The 19127-nt window shown below is 62.3% G+C and overlaps 1 protein-coding gene across 1 annotated transcript in view; it reads left to right on the top strand.

Moving 5' to 3' along the window:
* Window positions 1-19127, top strand: part of PRRX2 (paired related homeobox 2) — a 40692-nt gene that overhangs the window by 925 nt on the left and 20640 nt on the right. The window lies entirely within an intron of this gene.

Below are 19127 nucleotides of genomic sequence, written 5' to 3'. Positions count from 1 at the left end.
GGGCACCCCCAGGGCCCCGCGCCCCCGAAGGGCCGGGGAGCGCGCGCGGTTTGTGCTGTGCGCGCTGGGGAGACTGAGGCTCGGGGAGGAGGCGCCGCGGGTTTGTCCCGCAGGACCACCCGTCGCTGCAGCTTCTCAAGATGGGCTCCTTGGGGGGTGCGGACGCCTGCCCCCCACTTGCCCCGCCCCCAGAGGCTTCCCACTGGCGCCCTAGCGAGCCAGCCGGGCCTCTCTTCCCCTACCGAGGTCAGAGGTCATCAGGAAGGGCTTTAAAAAACAAACAACCCAGTCAAGTGGCTTTTTTCAAAAAGTCACACAGGATCCCAGCGCCCAGAGCCCGTGGGAAGGGGGAGGGGGTGCCCCAGCAGGGGAAGATGAGGATGAAGCAAAGGCCCTCCCCTGGGCAGTCTCCTGGGGTCCCCTCAGCTCACTGCACCCCGAAGAGGAGGTGCAGTGGCTGGAGGCCGGCCCTGGGGAGCAGCCTGTCCTGCTGCAGCCTCGGGGTCCCTGACGAGTTTCCCAGCTGACGCCCGCCCAGCTCTGGGGGCCGGCTTCCTGCACCAGCCTCCAGGTCTCAGGGGCCCCTGCTGGCTGCATGTCTGGCTCTCAGGTGGGAGGAGGTGCGGGGAAGCCCAGGTGACCGCAGCGTGGTCTGAGACTGTTGGGGAGTACGCGCCTCAGTGGGGGACCCCTGAGACAACCTGCTGCTCATCACATACCTGCAGAGCCTGCCCACCTGGGCCACCTGTGCCCAGTAGCCACTGGTGACCGCGCAGCCCCACCACCTGCCAGCCCCAGGGGACTGGCACCTTGCTCGCCTGCCAGGGTGACCCAACCCTGGGATTTGGGGTTTCCCTGACAGAGAGATGAAAGGGAGGTGTCTGGTCAGGTGCTTGGGTCAGGGGTAAAGCGGGGTGCCCTCTGGTATGGGAGGACCTGGTTAGTTTGAGCCTGGTTAGTTTGAGGACCTCAGGGGGGGCCAGGGAGTGAGCCTGCTTCCCCTCAGGGCAGAGGAGAGGTCTCTGAGTTTACCCTGATGAATGGGGGAACCCCCAGGGGTGGAGAGAGGTGATCCAAAGAAAGATCCAAAGAAAGGGAGAAGAAAAGGAAGAGAGAGAGACAGGGATGAGGACAGGAATGCAGGGACCATGGGGGAGAAGGCAGCAGGCCTAACAGCCTATACTCAAGTCCTGGCCAGGGAATGGGGCCCCCATTTCCGCCTGAACCCCGATGGTGGATACTGGCAGTGGTTTCCCCTGGACGCAGCAAAGAAGGCCCAAATGGAGCATTTTTTTCTGGGGAAACCCAGGACGGCTTGTGTCGGCCAGGGACACTGGGGTCTGGTCAGGCCACGGGCAGCCTTTAGTGGCCTCCCCAGCAGGCTCCTAGGACTGGCGATGAAAGCCGGGGAGTGAGGTGTGGGCTGGGGGTGGGGTGCTGTGGGCCTTTTCCTGCGGAGGGGCTTCCAACACTCTGGGAACTCCAGACCTGGCACGGAGGATGCTGGGCGTGGGCCGCCGGCCAGGGCCCGAGGGCAACACTCAGTTTGCCTCCTCCCAAGGTGAGCCTCTCCTTCCCGGACAAGGGAGTGCAGGCAGGGGACTCAAAGATGCGTTCATGGGGTGCCTCCTGCCTTGGCACCCCCAGCTCTGCCCTGGGGCCCTGCGGCCCAGCTCCGTGCTCCTGGCCCAAGGGGAGATTTTTTTCCAGGCCTCTGAAAATTGCGGTGGGCATGGACATACGGGCACTAGGAGAGTCCTTTCAGGAAGCTGAAAGTCCTGGTTTCCTACTTGTTTGAAAGGTTAAAACACCCCCTTTTTTTTACGAACTAGGCTAATAACTGGAGGTTGTTTGATTTTAATGTCCTAACTTGGCAAAATTAAAAGGAGGCGATCCTACACTCGGGTTGAAAACAAATTGCTAGTCCATGAATCCAAATGTTTTATGTAGTCAGGCGTCTCCCAAGGCCAACTGGGTGCGTTCCAGGGGTGTCCACTGTCAGGAGGGCTCCCAGGAGAGGCAGGAGCAGGGTGGGAGGCACCCTCGGCTGCACGCCGGCCCGGGGGCGCCCTGGGCGTGCTCTCAGGGTCTGGGCCTGCAGGCCGCAGCTGGAGGAGAAGGCTGTGGGCCCCGGGCAGCTTCCAGAGTCTTCCCTCCCAGGCAGGGGTCCCTTCTCTGCCACTTACTGTGAATTCCTGGCCTCCCAAGGTTGGGGAAGGGACCGGCCACCCCTCATCCTGCGGCCCTAGCTCGCGTCACTGGATCCCTCTCCAAAGTTGGCACCAGCCCTCGCGGTGCTGGCCCGCGGGCCCGGGCTGGCCTGTGACCTGGAGCTCCGGTGCCGGCCCGCGGCCCCCAGGCATCTCACCAGGGACCCAGACAGGCTCAGCAGCAGCTTTTCCTGTGGCCTCTGGAGCTGTTTCCAGACCCAGAGAAAGACACCGACACCGAAGAGAGGTGGGGCGTTCCCGCTTAGGAAAACAGCGGTCACGGGGAACACGCGCGCTAGAAAGCGGCTCTGTCCTCCACCTGCGCCGTGAGCAGGCGCGACGCTCTGAGACGTGTCTCTTTTGGCTATTTGGTTTTCACAAAGCCATCGTCAGCAGATGCCGCCTGTGCCTGCCAGCGGTTTCCCCAGACCCGGCTCCCCCGGAGCGGACCGGGAAGGCCGCGGCTCCGCCGGTGACTCAGAGCCGTCCGGGGTCTCAGGCTCCTCCCAGGCCCGATGCTGAGGCCGCGGAACTATGCCAAGCACGTTAGGAAAATAAATCCTCGTTTGCTGCCTTTGCAGCGACTTCCAACAAAAGAAACCACATTAATAACGGAGATTTTCTTGAAAGCATTCCCTGCCGCGGGCAGGGCGGAAGCAGGGCCAGGGCCGCGGCCCGCTGTGCAAACAGAGCCTGGGGCTGCGGGCTGCGGGGCCCCTACCTGCTCCGGAACGCAGGACCGAGAGGCTCCCCTTCCCAGGGGGCCGGACGGCGGGGCGCTTGGAGTCCAGGGTGCGGCGGAGCAGCGTAGGCTGGAGCCTGGGCAGGCGTGGGCCCCCCCGGAGCTGTCCCCGGAGCCACTCTGCTCCTGGGGTGACGGGCGGCTGAGGGGTGCCGGCGGCCAGGGCCGCGGGGCGTTGTGCTAAAATAGGCCTCATGTAGGATTTCCCATCTTAAACCCTGTCCCCCTGAGCACTCACCCCACGCCCCCCCTCCGCACACCTGGCCCCGCCATTGCAGACCCTCGCAGGCGGGGCCGCATCCCGTCTGTGTGGCTGCATCTGGCTTATTTCCCGCACCGTGACCCCCTCCAGGGCCCCGCAGTGGCCGGGCCAGGGTCTCCTCTCCGCGGAGTGAGGCTCCCTGGTGTGGACCGTCGCCAGCGTCAGCGGGTCCCTCCTTTTGGGGGCTGCTGTGAGTGCTGCTGCTGCTGAGAGGTCTCCTTGCCCTCATCATCTGCCTGCGCCCCGGCTGTCACTTCTTTGGGGTGCTCACCCGGAAGTGGGATGGCTGCATCATGTGGGCATTCTGTGTTTCGCTTTTGGGGAACCGCCCTGTCACTGTTGACCAGTTGTTGACCAGGAGGCCCCCCATAACTGAGGCTGAGGATGAGGGAGGTGGGAGGAGGCCCCCCAGAAAGTGCAGGACTGGTTGGGGAACCCCCAAAGGGTCTCTTCAGAACCAAACCCTTCCAGTGGAGGCTGATCCCCTTCTTCCCCCTCCCGTCCCCTCTTCCTTTCCCTTCATCATTCCTGGGGGGGCAGAGCCATTGAGGCGAATGAGCCTGGTGGGGGTCAGGACACCCAGGTCTGGGTCCTGCCCTCTGCTGCCATCTCCGGGAGTGACCTTGGGTGTTTTATGTCCCTTCTCTGGGCCTCATCCCCCAACAAGGGCGCGGTGCCTGGATGCCTGAGGGGGTCTCCGTGCCCTCATGTCTTCACCCAGGCTGAGGAAATACCAGGATACCCGGCTGCAGGCGGGTCTCCCTGGGTCCTCTGGTGGGAGGGTGCCCCTCTGCACACAACCAGGGAGCAGGAGAGAAGAGGGGTGAGGGGCCGAGGAACCAGGGGGACGTGGGGGACGGGGCAGTGTCTGCATCCAGGTCGGGTCAGCAGGGAGGGGCTGTGCTGTCCACACTCATGACTCCAGGGTGGTCTGTGCCTCTGCCCAGAAGATTATCTGGGTGGAGCTTGGGCCTGGCCCAGGGGCCCAGAAGGCCGCAGGGGTGACCCGGGGGCATGGCAATGCCTGCTCGCCCATCACCTGTGCCCAAACGCACACCAGGCTCATTGCTGCCACCTGGGAAAAGGGGATGATGGACGTGGTGGCCCTTCCAGGCCCTTCTGCGGGACACCCAGTCGGCCCAGCCGTGGTGGGAAAGGGTCTCTGCTACGTGCCGTCCGCCGAGGCGCCCACCGCCACCCTGCAGGCCGCAGGGCTAGTGACTGCCCTCTCTGTCCTGGGGGCCCCCAGGGGCAGAGCTACCTGTAGCCCAAGGTGTCCCATCTGGGAAGGGAGGGCTGGGGTCTGGTTTTGGACCCCAAGTCCTGGTCTCCTGTGTGGCTAAATGTTTGAGCTAGAAGAGTGGGGGAGGGGGGATCCCACCTGGTTGTTGGGGGGACTGTGGCTAAAGTTTGGGGAACAAAAGGTGGTAGGGAGGCAGAAGGAGATGGGGGCTGCCCTGCGTGGGGGCTGGGAGGACCCTTTGCATGCGCGTTGGGGGGTTCTCAGTGGCTAGGGACAGTGGCTTGTCCCGGCAGGGATGTAAAGTCAGGCTGGATGAGGCAGGATCTGGGCGAGCCGCCCTGGTGGAAGGGACCTGGAGTGTGGCTGAGGGTAGCGAGGAAGGTTGGTGCTGGAGCGCTGGCCGGGGCGCCACAGGCCTCATCCCTCTCTCCCTACCAACCTCCCCACTTTATGGAGGGGAGATGGAGGCTGGGAGAAGGGGTGCCACCTTCAAGGCCCCAGGTTCCATGATTGTGGGCTCCAAGCCTGGCCCTGCCCTGCTCTACAGCCCTGCGCTCTGCGTGTCCAGCGTCCCCAGAGCCCTGAGAATGCCGGGGTTCGCCAGGGTTGTCCACTCCCAGGCAGGTGCGGGAGGCACTCGGGGCCCCATGTGTAAGAGAGGGGTCAGGTCTGGCAGCATCTGGCTGCCCGGCTTCCAGGTGCTGGAAGGTGTGAGAAGGCGCGTGGTCCTGTACCCCCGCCTGGAACTAATGAGCGTGACCCCCGCCCTCTGCAGGCCCGTCCAGTCGCCTGGACACAGGAGAGCTGCCAAGGGGCCTGACCCCACCCCAGGACATTCATTCACTCCACAATCACCCCCCAGCACTGTCTGCCTCGTGCTTCCCGTTCAAGCCAGGAAGAAAGGAAGCTGCCAAGAGCGGGCAGCTTTACAAGTTGGCTGGGAAAAGCCACTGGCCCACAGCAGCTACCATTTCGTGGCCCTCACCCGTTCACCCAAGAAAGGGCGCGTCAGCCTCTTAATGTCGAGTAAAAAAGTCCTCAACTGACGCGACAGAACACAAGGCTCCCAAGTTGCCCCTATTTGTCTCATTTTGCGGTAGGTCGGGGGAAGCCGGGTCGCGGGCTGGCATTTGGGAGCCACATGGCAGGTTGACGTTCCCGGGCTCGCAGTCAGACATCCCCGGCCCCGCCCGCATCGCGCATCTCCGAGGTTGCGGCCCAGCCCGGTGGTGGAGCCAGGCTCAGGGCGCCCGGCAGCGAGCGGGCAGGTGGGCAGCCCCATGGCAGGTGCGGCCAAGGCTTAAGTGCCTTTGTGAGGCGTGAGCTTCCTGTTTAGATGGAAGAATTGGGGAGGTTGTCTTGCCTGGCTCCCCCGCTGCGCAGGCAGAGGAGGGGAGAGAGAGTGCCCTCAGCGTCCAGCTGCTAGGAGGGGGAGGCCGGGCCAGGGGCACGTTGCAGGGGGAGCTGGCTGCAGCTGCTCGGAAGTGGCGGGGGCCTCCCTGGGAGCCTGGGCTTGTGGGGAGCAGAAGGGCAGAGCCTGCCCCGGCCAGATCCCGAGTGGAAGGACCTCAGATGGCCGGAATGAAGGTCCACACGTGACCGGTGGCCCTCGCCACCCCCGTGAGCCTGGCCCCGTTGCTCAGTGTCCCTTCCACATCTGGGGGCTGCTTGTTCCCAGCCTGGCTCGGGGGCCTCCGCGAGGACAGGGCGCCGTCCGCGGAACCCTGCTCGGCAGTGACATCTTTTATTGTGTCCTAAACATGAAGCAGGCTCTGGAAGAGATTATATTTGGACCCTCTTTATGATCCATTCTGCTTTTCAGTGTCTGAGGTGGGCAGCCCGGCCCTTCCTGTTAGGTGGGGGGCTGGCAGGAGGAGGGTTTTGAAGGGGGGGATACGTTTTGAGCTAAGAGCTATCTAGGACCCAGGTGCCCAAGAGGACGCGCGGTTGACAGGGACTGCTGGAGGCTCGGGCCTTTGGAGAAGGTCCTGGGAGGTGGCAGTGTGGGCAGTGGAGGCCCTGGGCTGGGGACCCCAAACTTGCACAGGCTGCCCCCTCCTGGAGCCGAACAAGTGCCTGTGTCACTGGGGAGTGGACAGAGTGAGGGCACGTTGCACCCCCATCTGCTGCCTGGGAGGCAGCGAGAGGACCCCTAGACCGGGGGGGCAGGAGACCAGGTTCCCGCCCTGCCTTGCCCAGCCCCACAGCACAGGTTCTAGCCCTGTTGCTGGTCTGAGCCTCTGTGTCCCCATCCGTAAAACAGGGAGGCCAGACCATCTGTCAGCGTGTTGTCCCAGGAACCACTGCCTGAGAGCCGCCGGGACCTGGCTAAAATGCTTGTTTCCAGGCCCCGCGCTAGGTCTGGTGAAGGCCCGTTTTGGGCTGGCATTTGGCATAGCATGATGGTCTCCAGGGTCCAGGCCTGGGCATTTGCATCTAACAGCTGTTGTCAGGTGCATAAAGGGTAAACTCTGGACGGTTCCTCTCTGCACCTCCATCATCATCCTAAGTTTGCCTGAGTGGAAAACAGCCCTCTTAGGGGGTCGGGAGATGGAGAGGCTGGGGGTGCTGCCTTGGGGGCAGGGGCTGGCACCATCCGTGGGAGTCCCTGGAAGATTGCAGTCCACAGGGGGAGGATGGAGCTGCTCTGAGGCCCAGCCCAGGGTCCCCAAAGAGCTGATTTGGTGAGGCAGCCCCCAGGACAGAGCCTTGGTGCAGCCCCTCCCCCAGCGCCTGCTGGATTCCAGCCCAGGCCGGCAAAGCTCGGGAAGAAGGGGCTGCCGCAGAGGAGGAAGGTTCTGTGTGTCCCGCTCAGCATCCTGACTCCGTTAGCTGCCGGGACGTGGTCAGGTGGGGCGGTCAGAGTGCCACTGCAGAGCTGAGGGGCCTCTGTCCCTCCGGTCTCTGGAAAAACCCACCTCTCCGCACCCCACTCACCTGCCTGCTGCTCTGCCCCCCAACCCTGCAGGCTGGGCTCTCTGGAGACCCCTGGGGTTGGGAGATCCACTGCACGGTGGAAGGCAGCTGCCTCCCCGCCACCCCCCACCTCCCTGTCTGTGCTCCCCACCGCCGGCCCCCACTCGGGCCCCCCCTCACCTTGCACACCAACGTTTACACGCCAGAGATGGCGTTATTAAAAATGACATTTAACCAGGGCTGGAATTACCCCGCGGATGGCTGCAAACCTCGGAATCAAAGCGGAGCCGCCGGGCGCGCCTGGCAGGGGCCTCGAGGCCTCCTCTCCCCGCCAGAGCTCCGCGCGGGCCTCCCATATAAAACCCCCGCAGAAGGCGAGGTCTTGAAAGCGAGTGCACCTCCTTTCATTAGACTAACAAATAACACGTAACAGAAAACATCTGTTAACAGCTGCCCCTAATGCTCTCAAGATGGGGCCGCGGGCGGCCGGTCCAGCCAGCGGGCAGCGGGCCTCATAGGGCTCAGGCTCGGCGGCCCCCTCCCCAAGGGGCGCCGCACCCATGGGTGAGCCCGGCACCCCGGCCCCTTCTCTCCTGGGCCTCCCTCTGCACGCTGTGGGACCGGGGTTTCCTGCTTGGCCTCGCCTTCCTCCCTCCTCAATGAAGAGAGCCAGGGGTCTGGGGCGTGGCCGAGGCAGCGCCCCTGGGGGGCGGGCATGGTGACCCCCGCACTTGAGGGCACTCGCTCGGCTGGGGGCCTGGGCTCTGCTCTCCGAGAAGAGGGTTGTCCAGGAAGTTTCCCTCCTGTGGTCTGAGAACTAATGAGGTCCCCTTGCAGGAGAGAGCGGGGAGCTGAGGCTTAGCTGCAGCGACGCAGTGATTTGAGCTCAGAAAGGGCGTGGGCTGTTGTGGCTCCAGCCGGGCAAGGCGAGGCGCAGAGGGGCGATGACTTGCCCGAGCGCCGGCCCGCAGCCCGGGAAGCCGGGCCTCGTTTGGAGAGAGAAGCAGAGGAAAGCAGGGAAAAATACCCCAGAACTGGGAGAAAGGACAGATTGGCCCTCGGCCCGGTTCCTGCGCAATGAAATGGCAGAAAACAGTGCTTCTGCCTCTGAGGGGACCCGGGTTCGGCCCCCGCCTCCCGGCTGCCTTCCAGACATGCGTTGCCCTTGGTTTAAGGAAGCGCGGTGCGGAGCCTCCGTCCACTCCCTGCGCCCGTGCTGTGCTGAGGCGCTGTGCTGGGAGGGCACCAGGACAGGCGGACCCTGTCCCCGCGGGAGGCCACCCGGCTCCCGCTGACCGCCTTCCCCGGCCCAGGGCGCCCAGAGGCCGCGTGCAGCCTTCTGAGGGCAGTGAGGCGTCATCCCCACCGGACAGTGGGGGAAACTGAGGCTCAGAAAAGCCAAGTGACTTGCCCGAGGTCACCCGGGAAAAACACAGGGTCCCGGGGCCCAGGTACTGTGCTGTACTCCTCCAGGTGGTCAAGGGCTGCGGGGTCCCCCGGCCCTGCCAGGGAGAGACGGCTCCCCTATCTCCAGGGAAGCGGTCTCTGCCATACCCCAGGGGAGGTCGTGCCTCTGGACCCCGCCCCCCTTCAGGAACAAGCTGTAGGGCTGGGCCGGCAGCGATGGGGGGGGGGGCTGCAGCTGGGGGGCTGGAGCCCACGAGGGCGCCAGTCTTCGGGAATCTCGTGTTTCTGAGGGAGACTCGGTGACTTAATTGGCAGGCCAGCCTCCCTGCAGAGCCCGCGGCCCTGCGCACGCCCCGGGCGGGAGAGCGTCAGGCTGGAAGCGGGAAATTGCTGGAGACAAGAAGTAAAAACGGACGACTCTGGTTTCACCGGGAAGAAGAAAGAGAAAGCAAAGCTGCAGTGCCAGCCGAGTGCGGGCGCCTTGTCTGAAGGAGGCTGTAGCTGTGGCGGTGATTCCTCTGGGGCCGCCTTTTCCTCGGGCTGGCTTCTCCCTCCCTCCTCGCTTCCTTCCCCAAATATTCGCTGAGCACCTACTGGGTGCCAGGCCACCAAGACGGAAAGGGGAGGGTGGGCCCTGCCGTGGCTGCCGTGAGGACAGCGAGGCCCCTCTCTGGTCTGAACATTCAGGGAAGGCTTCCTGGAGGAAGTGGGATTTCAGAAGGGATCTAGGGAGGAATGGCGTTCGTGAGAAGAGGCTGGGAAGGGTGCTCTGGTAGAGGGAACAGCAGAAACAGAGGCCCAGAGGGGAGAAACAGCCTGGCGGTTCCGGGGCAGAGGCAGAGGGAATGGCGAGGCTCAGGCGTTGCTCCTCGTGTAAGAAGAGTGGTGGGAATTCCTTCTGTGCCCTCATGGGTGCCTGGAGCACCCGGCCCTGCCCAGTGGCTCTCTGGGTGCTCCCCATCCTGTGGGATGTGATGAATGGGTAACCCGTTGTGTGCTGTGCCCCCCGGCCCCCAGCCCAGCCACACTGTGACCCCAGACTCTGAGTCGGGGAGGCTGCAGGGGTCATTCAGAACCGGGGCAGAGCAGGCCCCTGGGTCCGACCTCTCACCCAACCCGGGTGCCCAAGGACCCCTGAGCTGAAAGCGGATCCATGAACAGATCATTCACCAGGAGGAGGGGAGAGGGAAGCAGGTCCAGGCCGATTGGCTGCAGATCCTGCCTCCCTGGAGAAATGGGGGGCCTGCAGGGTGCTTGTGGCCGGGCCCTGACAGCAGAGTTCAGAGATGGGGAGGCCATGAGGTGCCCCTCCTCATCACCACTGAGACCCGCAGTGAGCACTGTTTACTGTGCACATACTACGTGCTGAATCCCCTGGTGGATACAACCAGATACTCTAGGAGGTTGGCGGTCTTATGGCTCCATTTTCCAGACGAGGAAGCTAAGGCCCAGCATGTGGTGTTGGGGGGATGTGGGGTGCCTTGTCATTGGCCTGTCCTCACCCCTGCTGGCCCTGAGTCCTCAGGCAGCCCTCACCCCACCCCTCAGGGCTCCCTTAAGAAGAGACAGGAAGAAGTGACAGAAACCAGATCAGCTCATTGACACAGGCGGGGGTAGGACCCCAGGACAGGCACCACCCCCTGCATCCCCCGCGCTGCTGATGCTGGCCCCACAGTTCCAGTGGGGCCCTGCCATGTGGCAGGGCAGGACACCCTGCTGGGAGGGCCTGGCTGGGCTGTGGGACTCTGGCCCCAAACATTAGGGGGGCTTGGGAAGCCCTTGTTTCTCAAATTCTTCATCTGCAAAATGGGCATAAAGTGAGTCCCTGGAGCTTGGGTTCCGAGGAGCCAATGGACTCAAATCAGTGTGGGCTCAACTCTCTGCCCACCGGGCCCCCTGCAGCCGCCCAGGGAATGCCAGTTTCTCTTTCGCTGGCCCTGACACTTAGGGGGAGGAGGCAGACAAACAGTGGGACTATCAACCCCCTCCAGAGAGGGAAGAGCAAGGAAGGAGGTTTCCCCAGGCCCCTCTGCTGCCGCCAGCTTGGCCTGGTGACCTGGGGGCCCCCCTGGAGGGTGCTGTGGGTTTGATGTGGCCCCAGTCTGGCTGGAATTCACCACTGCTCCCGTGCGGAACCAGGCATCTTGCTTTATTTTCCGTGGCACAAACTGTGACCATGTATAATTTCATGACAAATACCATCTATAAAACACAACACAACTATTTTTATAATGTGGCATTTGAGGTTAAAAATTCAAATGAGAGATTAATTGCAACTTCTTGAAAGTCTGGATAAGATGGTTTGGGAGGAAGGCTGAGATATTCAGATATGCTCCCTTAGGGATTCCAGACAGCGCTCACACACACGCGCACACATGCACACACACGCACACATGCCACCAACCCCTGGGTGCCTACCGAGCTCGTTAGACATGACGCTCCTGAGAAAGCCGGTCTCCACCGGGCCCAGGACCCTATCCATGCAGCTGTCAGTGCGGGTTCCGTGACAACCCAGCAATCTTGGGGCCTGAGGGGCGGGTGGCAGGGGGAAATGCAGAGTTTGGGGTGCCAAGAAGTGAAGGTATCGGGTTTACCTCCATCGGGTGCCAGTTCTCGGCTTCTTCCTACACCCTGCCCCCTCCCTGCACCTCCCCAAACCAGAACCAGATGGAAAATGAATAGTGGGTCTGCGGACAGGACAGACAGCGTGGGACGGAGCCCCAGTCGGGGAGGAGGGGGGACATCGAGTGAGCCCAATTACAGAGTGACCTGGGTGTGTCCCATCGGGCACTCGGAGCCCTGCAGAAGAACGTGGGGCTCTGGAGATCCCGACTGACCCCTTTTTCTTTGGCAGCAGTGGTGGACCGAGGGGGGTTCTCTGCCAACATGGACCTTCCTCTACCTTTTCATGGACTAGGTCCCTGATGGGGCCTAGTGCTGGTCAGAGGGCAGCAGCACCAGGGAGTCGGTAGTCAAGGGCTGAACCCCAAGTCTTCGTCCGCCCTAGAGGCCTCAGAGAAAGGCATCCAGAGTGGGGCCAGCAAGCCAGACCAAGCCTGACTGGCTTCTGCAGCCTGAGCCTCCATTTCCTCATCTGTCAAGCGGGGATGATGACAGGTGGGTGGGAGGATGCTGAGCTGGGAGAGAAGCACTTCACGTGGAACTGGCCCATGGCAGCTGCTCTTGTTATTGTTACTGCCATTGCTATTATTAACTCACATGTGGGTCCCCGAGAAAGCAGGCTGCAGACCCAGCCACACCCCTGGCAGCCAACTGGTCCCCAGGGACCCTCATGTCCCAGCGTGGGGACTGGGAACTGTCCCAACCCAAACGAGCTCCATATTAAGGCAACAACTCTCCCTCCACCCGGCCGCACCCTGGGGCGGGGCCTTGTGAGTAGACTTGTTTATCCTCATTGTCTCTTGGCAGTTCAGGGGGAAACCAGAGACAAGGGGGTGCAGGCCGTCTCCACCCGGCTCTCAGCAGGGCTGTGTGCGTCCGTGGGGACTACTGGGATGTGCAGCCCCACCCAGCCTTTGGCACAGCCCGCGAAAGCCTGGAGCTCGCAGGAACAGCCATTGGGAGGGGCTCCGTCAGTCCGCTCCCCTCTCCCCTCCTCCCTGGCTGTGCCAGGCCACCAGGAAAGTGACTTCTGTGGGTGAAGTTACCGTCCAGCCAAGCCCCGGCTGGGACACCCCCAAACAGTAGCAAATCTCCCTCTGGGCAGGCCCCATTATGGACTAAGAGGGCACACATGCCCCCCACCTTTATAGACGGCTATCACAATGCCCATTTTACAGGTGACAGGTTCCCTCCCCCACCTACACATTTCTTGAGCCCGCCAGGAACTTCCAGGTGACAGGAGACAGGCAGTCCGCAGACAGTGACCCGGCCGACGGTGACCCCGCCGGCGCTCACTGCAGCGCCCACCTAAGTTCCAGGTTGAGAGGCACAGGGGCCTCTGGGGCTCAGAGATGGGGAGTCACCACCCCCAGGCTGCCCAGCCGGCACCTGGCAGAAGTAGGCCTCAAGGCCAGGATGGGACCCCAGAGCCTTCCCAATCCTACTAACCCACCACGCAAGGTGGTGGCTACCCGACAGGCTGCAAAGCTGCGCACCCCAAATTAGTTGGAAGAGGGGGCCCCCTGACCAGCCATGTGGCAGGGGCGAAGCTGGGAGCAGAGGAGAGAGTTCCAAAGGCGGGTCCACGGGTCCTCCTCCTCCGGCGCTGTGCTCACCGACTTGGGGTTCGGGGCTGGGGTGGAGGTGGGGGCCACATTACAGCTGTTCCGCCGGCGCTAGGAAGAGCGTCCACCGGAGTCGGGGCTCCGGCAGGGCTACTCGGGACTCCGCCGCCGCCGGGGAGATACTGGCCCTCACTAGTTCAAGCAAAACTAGGAAAACGACGCATCCCGGCACAATCAGGGGGACTCCGGGCGCCCCTGAGCCCGGCGCGGGCCGCGGGGCGGGGGGGGGGGGGGGGGTCGCGCGAAGCGGGGATTGGGCGCCTGCCCACCTGAGCCCCTCGCGGCGGGGCTGCGTGCTGATTGGCTGGCGCGGCGCGGGGGCGGGGCTCCGCGCGCATCCCGAGGAGTCGGGCGGCGCGGGGCTCACCTGGGCCGTCTCGCCTCCGCCTCGCGGACGGGCCTCGATTGCACCTGCTCCGTGGAGGAGGCAGCCGAGCTCAGAGGGCTCAAGTAACCTCCCCAAGGTCGCGCAGCCTCTGGGTAGAGAGCAGGGGTTCACCCAGGTGTCTGTCTCAACCGTGACCCCCAAACCAGCCGACATCTGTCCAGGAGGCCTGGGCAACCGGCCTGGGGGCCACCCCTGGCATCTCCACCAGGACAAGCCCGTCCTTCCCGGGCTGAGTGCCCATCCGCCCGGGGTCCTGAGCAGCCCCTGACCTGTGCCGAGGGGTGGTAGCAGAAACCTGGGATAGCTTCAGAAGGGGGGGCCTTTCCCCTGCCCAAGCCTGGGGAGCATGGCCTGTTGGGGGGTTTCCTGGGCCCCATCCATAGCAGCACCCCCTGCCATTACATCAAATACTCCACAGAAAATACCCTCTACCCAGGTGTAGGGGCAGGAAGGGCACGGAGCAGGTTTTCTGATGCAGCAGACCAGGGTAAAGGAGGAGGAGTCCTGGAGCCCTCAGGGGCTTTCGCAGGCTTTTATTGGGGTTTGCCGGGTACACAGCAGGCAGGGGTACAGGGTGGGGGGGGCAGGAGGCTGACAGGCCTCCCAGCCCCCAGCAAGTCTTCACTCATCTGGGCTCTCCGGCCTTCTCTGGTGGTCGCTGGTGCTCTGCTCCCTCGTGCTTCTGCTTCTGCTTCTCTGCTGCTTCTGCTTCTCTTCTCTTAGCTTCTGCTGGCGTCCCTGCGACGCCACCCCTAAAAGCCCAGTCCTAGCCCAGGTGAATCCCATCTACATATGCCCACACCCTACTCCAGGTGCCGCCATCAGGCATGCATTCGGGACCACAGGGATCCACCGTTAAGCCCAATGGCGGGAGGGCAGAAAATCCTGATACTTTTTGCCTTACCCTACACCAGGCCTTGCAGCAGGCGGTGAGCCTGGCGTCCAGTGGACATGCCCCCGGCCCCTCAACACTTTGTGAGCTTCTGTTAATGACCCTTCAGCACTATTGTGGGACCAAAAAAAAAAAAAAAACAACGTATTTCCAGCTTCCATTTGCCTTTGAAATGTTTGGGCTTTAGGCATCGGGGACCTAGGGCTGCAGGGAGTCACTCACTCACTCACTTAGCCAGTCCCCAGGACTTTAATCAGTGATAGTGAAGGGGTGGGGGGAGGCAGATGGCCCCCAAGCCTTCCTGGGTGGGAAGTTCCTGCGGGAAGGGGTACCTAAGGTGAGAGCTGAGAGGCCAGACTGCCCTGATCTTCCAGACAAGGTGGGGAAAGCCTCCCACCAGAAGGAACAGCCTGTGCCAAGATGGAAGTGACAGGTGGGGGGTGCAGAGGGAGGGGGTCCTGAGGCTGGGACTAGGCTCTGGTGGCCAGCTGTGTGGGCTCTTCCCTGGGTCTTGCTCATGACCGGGGCGAGGAGAATGAGTCTTCTCGGGAAGCAGGTGCTGATGGTTAAGGGCGTGGGGCTGGGGGTGCCGGGGCAGGCAAGGCTGGTCCTTGGAGCCCCTCCTCCCCAGCCCAATGCTTGTTCCTTCAGAACCAGGTCCCTGCTCACCAGGAACTTGACAGTGGTCTTCACAGTCCACTGCCTCCTCCTAAGGCCTCCTCCCCTCTTCTCTGAAAAAACTCCAGCATCCTGGGTTTTTGAGGCGGGGGCTTGGTGGGTGGCAGGGAGGGGGGGGGTGGCACCTTGGCAGAATGCTAATGAAATCAGAGGCACCCAGGTGGGGGCCAGGCCCTGCTTACAGGAGAATTAAGCGAATGTGCCAGCCCATTGCAGGCTCTTTTCCATATTTGATTGGTGCTGACTGAAGGACAGCCCCCCACAGAGCAGCCCCCTGCAGAGGGGTCTGGAGGCATTTGATTGGGGGGGTTGCTTTGTCAGTTCTGGTACCTGAGATGTGGGCTGCATTTGGCGTTTAGGGAGGAAGGGCGGGGCAGAGATGGGCCCCAGGGCTTAGTCAGGAATGTGGCCTCTGCAGCCCCCCACCTCTGGGTAGCTGAGGTATGCCCAAGGTCCGCCGGGTGCTTGCCAGCCTGTGGGCCCCATGTCTTTACCACTTTGTGAAGAATCCTCACAACCATCCATGAGCAATGTGCTGTGTAGACAGGGAAACTGAATCTACAGACTCATTTCAACAGGCTGGGAGGGGTAAAATGCCTGGGATTTTGGGGAGCAAAAAGGTAATGTGGCTCAAGAGACAGGAGCAGACAGACAGACTGTAGCTCAGATGCCAGGCCACATCAATGCTCTGAGCCTCAGTTTCCCCTTTTGCAATGTAAGTCAGCAACATCAACGCCACACTGTTGCTGAGGGTAGGTAGAAAGGGCCTTGAGGACTGGCAAGGGTCCCCTGGTGGGAAGGGGGGTGGTTTGAGGACCCACACTGGACCCAGCCCCGTGGTGTAGGGCTGACCATGAACTGCACCCCCAGCCTCTGCCCTCTCTCCATGCCTTCTTCCTCCTCCCTACCCAACGCATGCCAAAGCCCGCTAGTCTCACGTTTTTCCCAAGAAGCACCATGGATGTCAGGATAAGATCTTTTTTGCTCTGGGAGACAGGCCAGGAGGGCCCACTGGGTCCACGTTTCTGCTGCTCCCTTGCCCTGCAGTGACACTGGGCCTGCAGCGACACCAGGGAGCTCAGTCTAGTCTGGCCTGCGGTGGGGACCAACCTAGAAGCCAGTGTGAGGAGGCTAGGGCAGACACGGCACAGGGAGAGTCGGGCTTCAAGGCAGGGCTTCTCAGGTGAGGGCTTGCAGGAGGCCCGGCTCACCAGTTCACGCCACACCACCCTCTGTAGGGAAGATGGAGTGAAGTCGAGCCTTTTTCCGCCTCCTGCCGCTAGCCTTCAGGGCCACCGCTTGTGGCCTTGCTTTCCTCCTAGTTTCATCGCCCACATGTGATTTCACGTCTGTGCAAAAGGCACCTGGGAGCGTGAGCACGGGCACGCACGGACGCCTGGGGCTGAGCAGGGCGAGCACAGGGCACGTACACCTGATTGAGGACACCTGGTGGCGAGACGCGTGCGCGTGGGCGTGCGTGTACCTGTAAGTACGGCCGCCCACGAGCCACTGCCATGAGACTGATGGAGGCTGGGGGAAGGCCGGGAGAGAAGGGGACATCCTGGGGGGCTGCCGGCCTCTGGGCCCCCTTTGCCTGCCTGCGCCCTGCCTCATGCTTGCCACCGCCCCAGCGCGCTTCTCACCTGTAGAACGCGATGAAGTGTCTGATCTAAGACTCCCTGGGATTATGAGCAATGAGGGCGCGTAGGAGGGAGGTGACTGCTGGTGAGCCCAGTCACATTTCATGCCAGTTTCCAGGAGGGCCATGGCTTGGGGGTCCGGCCCCAGCAGCACAGGGGGACGCGCCTGCGTCCTCTCTCCAGCTCCCTCCTCTTCCAGCCCCCCTGCCTTCCCCGCCCAGCTCTCCTCCCGCCTTGAGCCTGCCCGGGTTTGTCTGAATCCCGGCACCTCACTAGGTTCTGGCTGACCTGGGGCAAGTTCTCCCTCTCCGAGCCTGGGCCTCCTCATCTCTGAAAGCGGAGGCCATGACGCCCCAGAGCGGCACCAGGGATCGCTCGGCGCGTGGAGGGACAGGATGACACAGGGCAGGCTCTCTAGGACCCGAGCAGACGGGGTAAAGGAGAAGTCCTGGAGCCCTCAGTGGCTTTTGCAGACTTTTATTGGGATTTTACTTGGTACACCGCAGGCAGGGGTGCTGGGGGGCTGGTAGATCTCCCAGCCCCCAGCAAGTCTTCACTTTCTGGGCTCTCCGGCGTTCTCTGGGGGTCTTATTCTCTGCTCCTCTCATGGTTCTGCTTCTCTGCTCTCCCGTGCATTCTTCTGCTGGCCCCGTGACGCCACCCTTACAAGCGCAGTCTTAGCCCAGGTGCACCCACTTACGCACGCCCACACCCCACTCCAGGTGCCCGCCATCAGGCATGCATTCAGGACCGCAGGGGTCCACCATCCATCCTAATGGCGGGAGGGTAGAAAAGCCTGACACTTTTTACCTTACAGCGAGTCTGCGGATTCCGCCATGATCGCTGGTTCCCCCGCTGAGTGCCGGGCGCTGCGCTTGGCTACCGAGTGAACCTCCATTTCATGGCGAAAGAACCCGAGGCTCACTGGGTCAGTGGCCTGCGGCTCCAGGCTGATCTGAGACCCAAAGACCATGCACGTGGCATCGACAGTGAGTGGGTCTCAGGGCTGGCTGCACGATCGACCTTTCAGTGAACGCTGACAGGGCCCCCCAAATCTGGTGCGTGGGAGGCTGGGGCCTAGCGTCTTATTTCAAAAAGTTCCACCTACCCTCACCGCCCCCTTTCAGCGACTGGGTCAAGTGCTGGGCTAGGACCCCAGCTCCACCCCACCCACCCCACAGCCTGCCCCCCTTCCCCCTGGGCCTCTGTTTTGGGGGTGCATCCGTCTCTCCCTGAGAGTTGACATGAAAGCTGCAGGCCTGCTTTTGAGGGGAGCCACTTGCCTTAGAATGCGGCTCGGTGCTCAGAGCAGCGTCAGCCAGCCGCACACGTGTGCGGGGAGGCCCCAGGCCTGGTCACGGGGTCAGCCTGGGGACTTGACCTGCCCTGGGCCGCAGTCAGGGGCTGCAGGGCCGGAGCAGACGTGCCTCTCACCGGCACCCAGATACAAAACGGGCTGTGCCCTGTGGTGCGTCTCGAGCAAAAGACGCCTCCAGGTGGGAACAGACAGGAGGGAAAAGGCAAATACCCTCAGCTGGGCCAGAAATCATAGTGGGCGCCGGGGCCAGCCGGCGTGGCTCCGAGAGCCGATGGTCCAACCCCGGTGCCATCAGCAATGGCGTAAATTTACAATTCCACAGAGCGCGGTTAAAACCAAGGCAACGTGTGCCCAAAACTTGGCATTCCAATCATTCGTTGCATTTGTTATTTATGTTCTTGGGGTGATCGGTGTCTGTGATATGTGGGCAGCGGATATCCCCCCACTTACCAAGGGCTCCCAGCCTGAGAAACTCATCAGGTGTGGAAAATAGCGGAGATTGAAAGTACATTTAACACACCCGAGCTACCGAACCTCGACGCCCAGCCTCACTTAGCCTCAACCGTGCTGACAACGCGTCAGCCTACCACAGGCACAATCATCTCAGGCAGGGCTTATTTTACAGCAAGGTGCCAACTCTCTCAGACACAGACGGGCGTTTTGTAGAACACACATCCCAGCACGACTGGCCCGGGGTGCCTGGGCAGGGTGGGCCGAGACCCTGGGGCTGACGGGGAGCCGCCAGCGTACCCCAGCGTCGCCCGGGAGCTCCGGGCGTTGTCCCGGGAAAGATCAGAATTCAAAATTTGACACCCATTCCAGCAACTGGGTGTCCACGGACAGAGGGCTGGGTCAGAGGAGGGGCCATCCTGCCAGGGAGCAGCACCGGGCATAGGGGAGACCGCCGGCTGCCGCTCACGGCAAGTGGGCAAGCCAGGGAGCCTGACAACGCCAGATACTAGGTATTTATCTCGCAGCTTCTCCGACAAAGCACAATACTTCCAAAAACTGAGCCACTAAATAAACAAAGTGAGGCTTCTGAGGTAAAGCAGGGAAGGGAGAAAAGGTCAAAGGGATAGAAGAGATGGCGGGGGAAGTAAAGTACAGTTTCAAAGAGAAGAGAGAAAATTAAAGAAAATTCTAAGTACAGTTTTTACTGAATTCGCCTTCCTTTCCCACCATCA

The sequence above is a fragment of the Talpa occidentalis genome, unplaced genomic scaffold, assembly GCF_014898055.3.
Source record: "Talpa occidentalis isolate TD23 unplaced genomic scaffold, MPIMG_talOcc4v2.1 talOcc4.7, whole genome shotgun sequence".
Taxonomy (NCBI): Eukaryota; Metazoa; Chordata; class Mammalia; order Eulipotyphla; family Talpidae; genus Talpa; species Talpa occidentalis.
The sequence above is the reverse complement of the archived record's forward strand: the minus strand, read 5'-3'. Positions and strand labels throughout refer to the sequence as shown.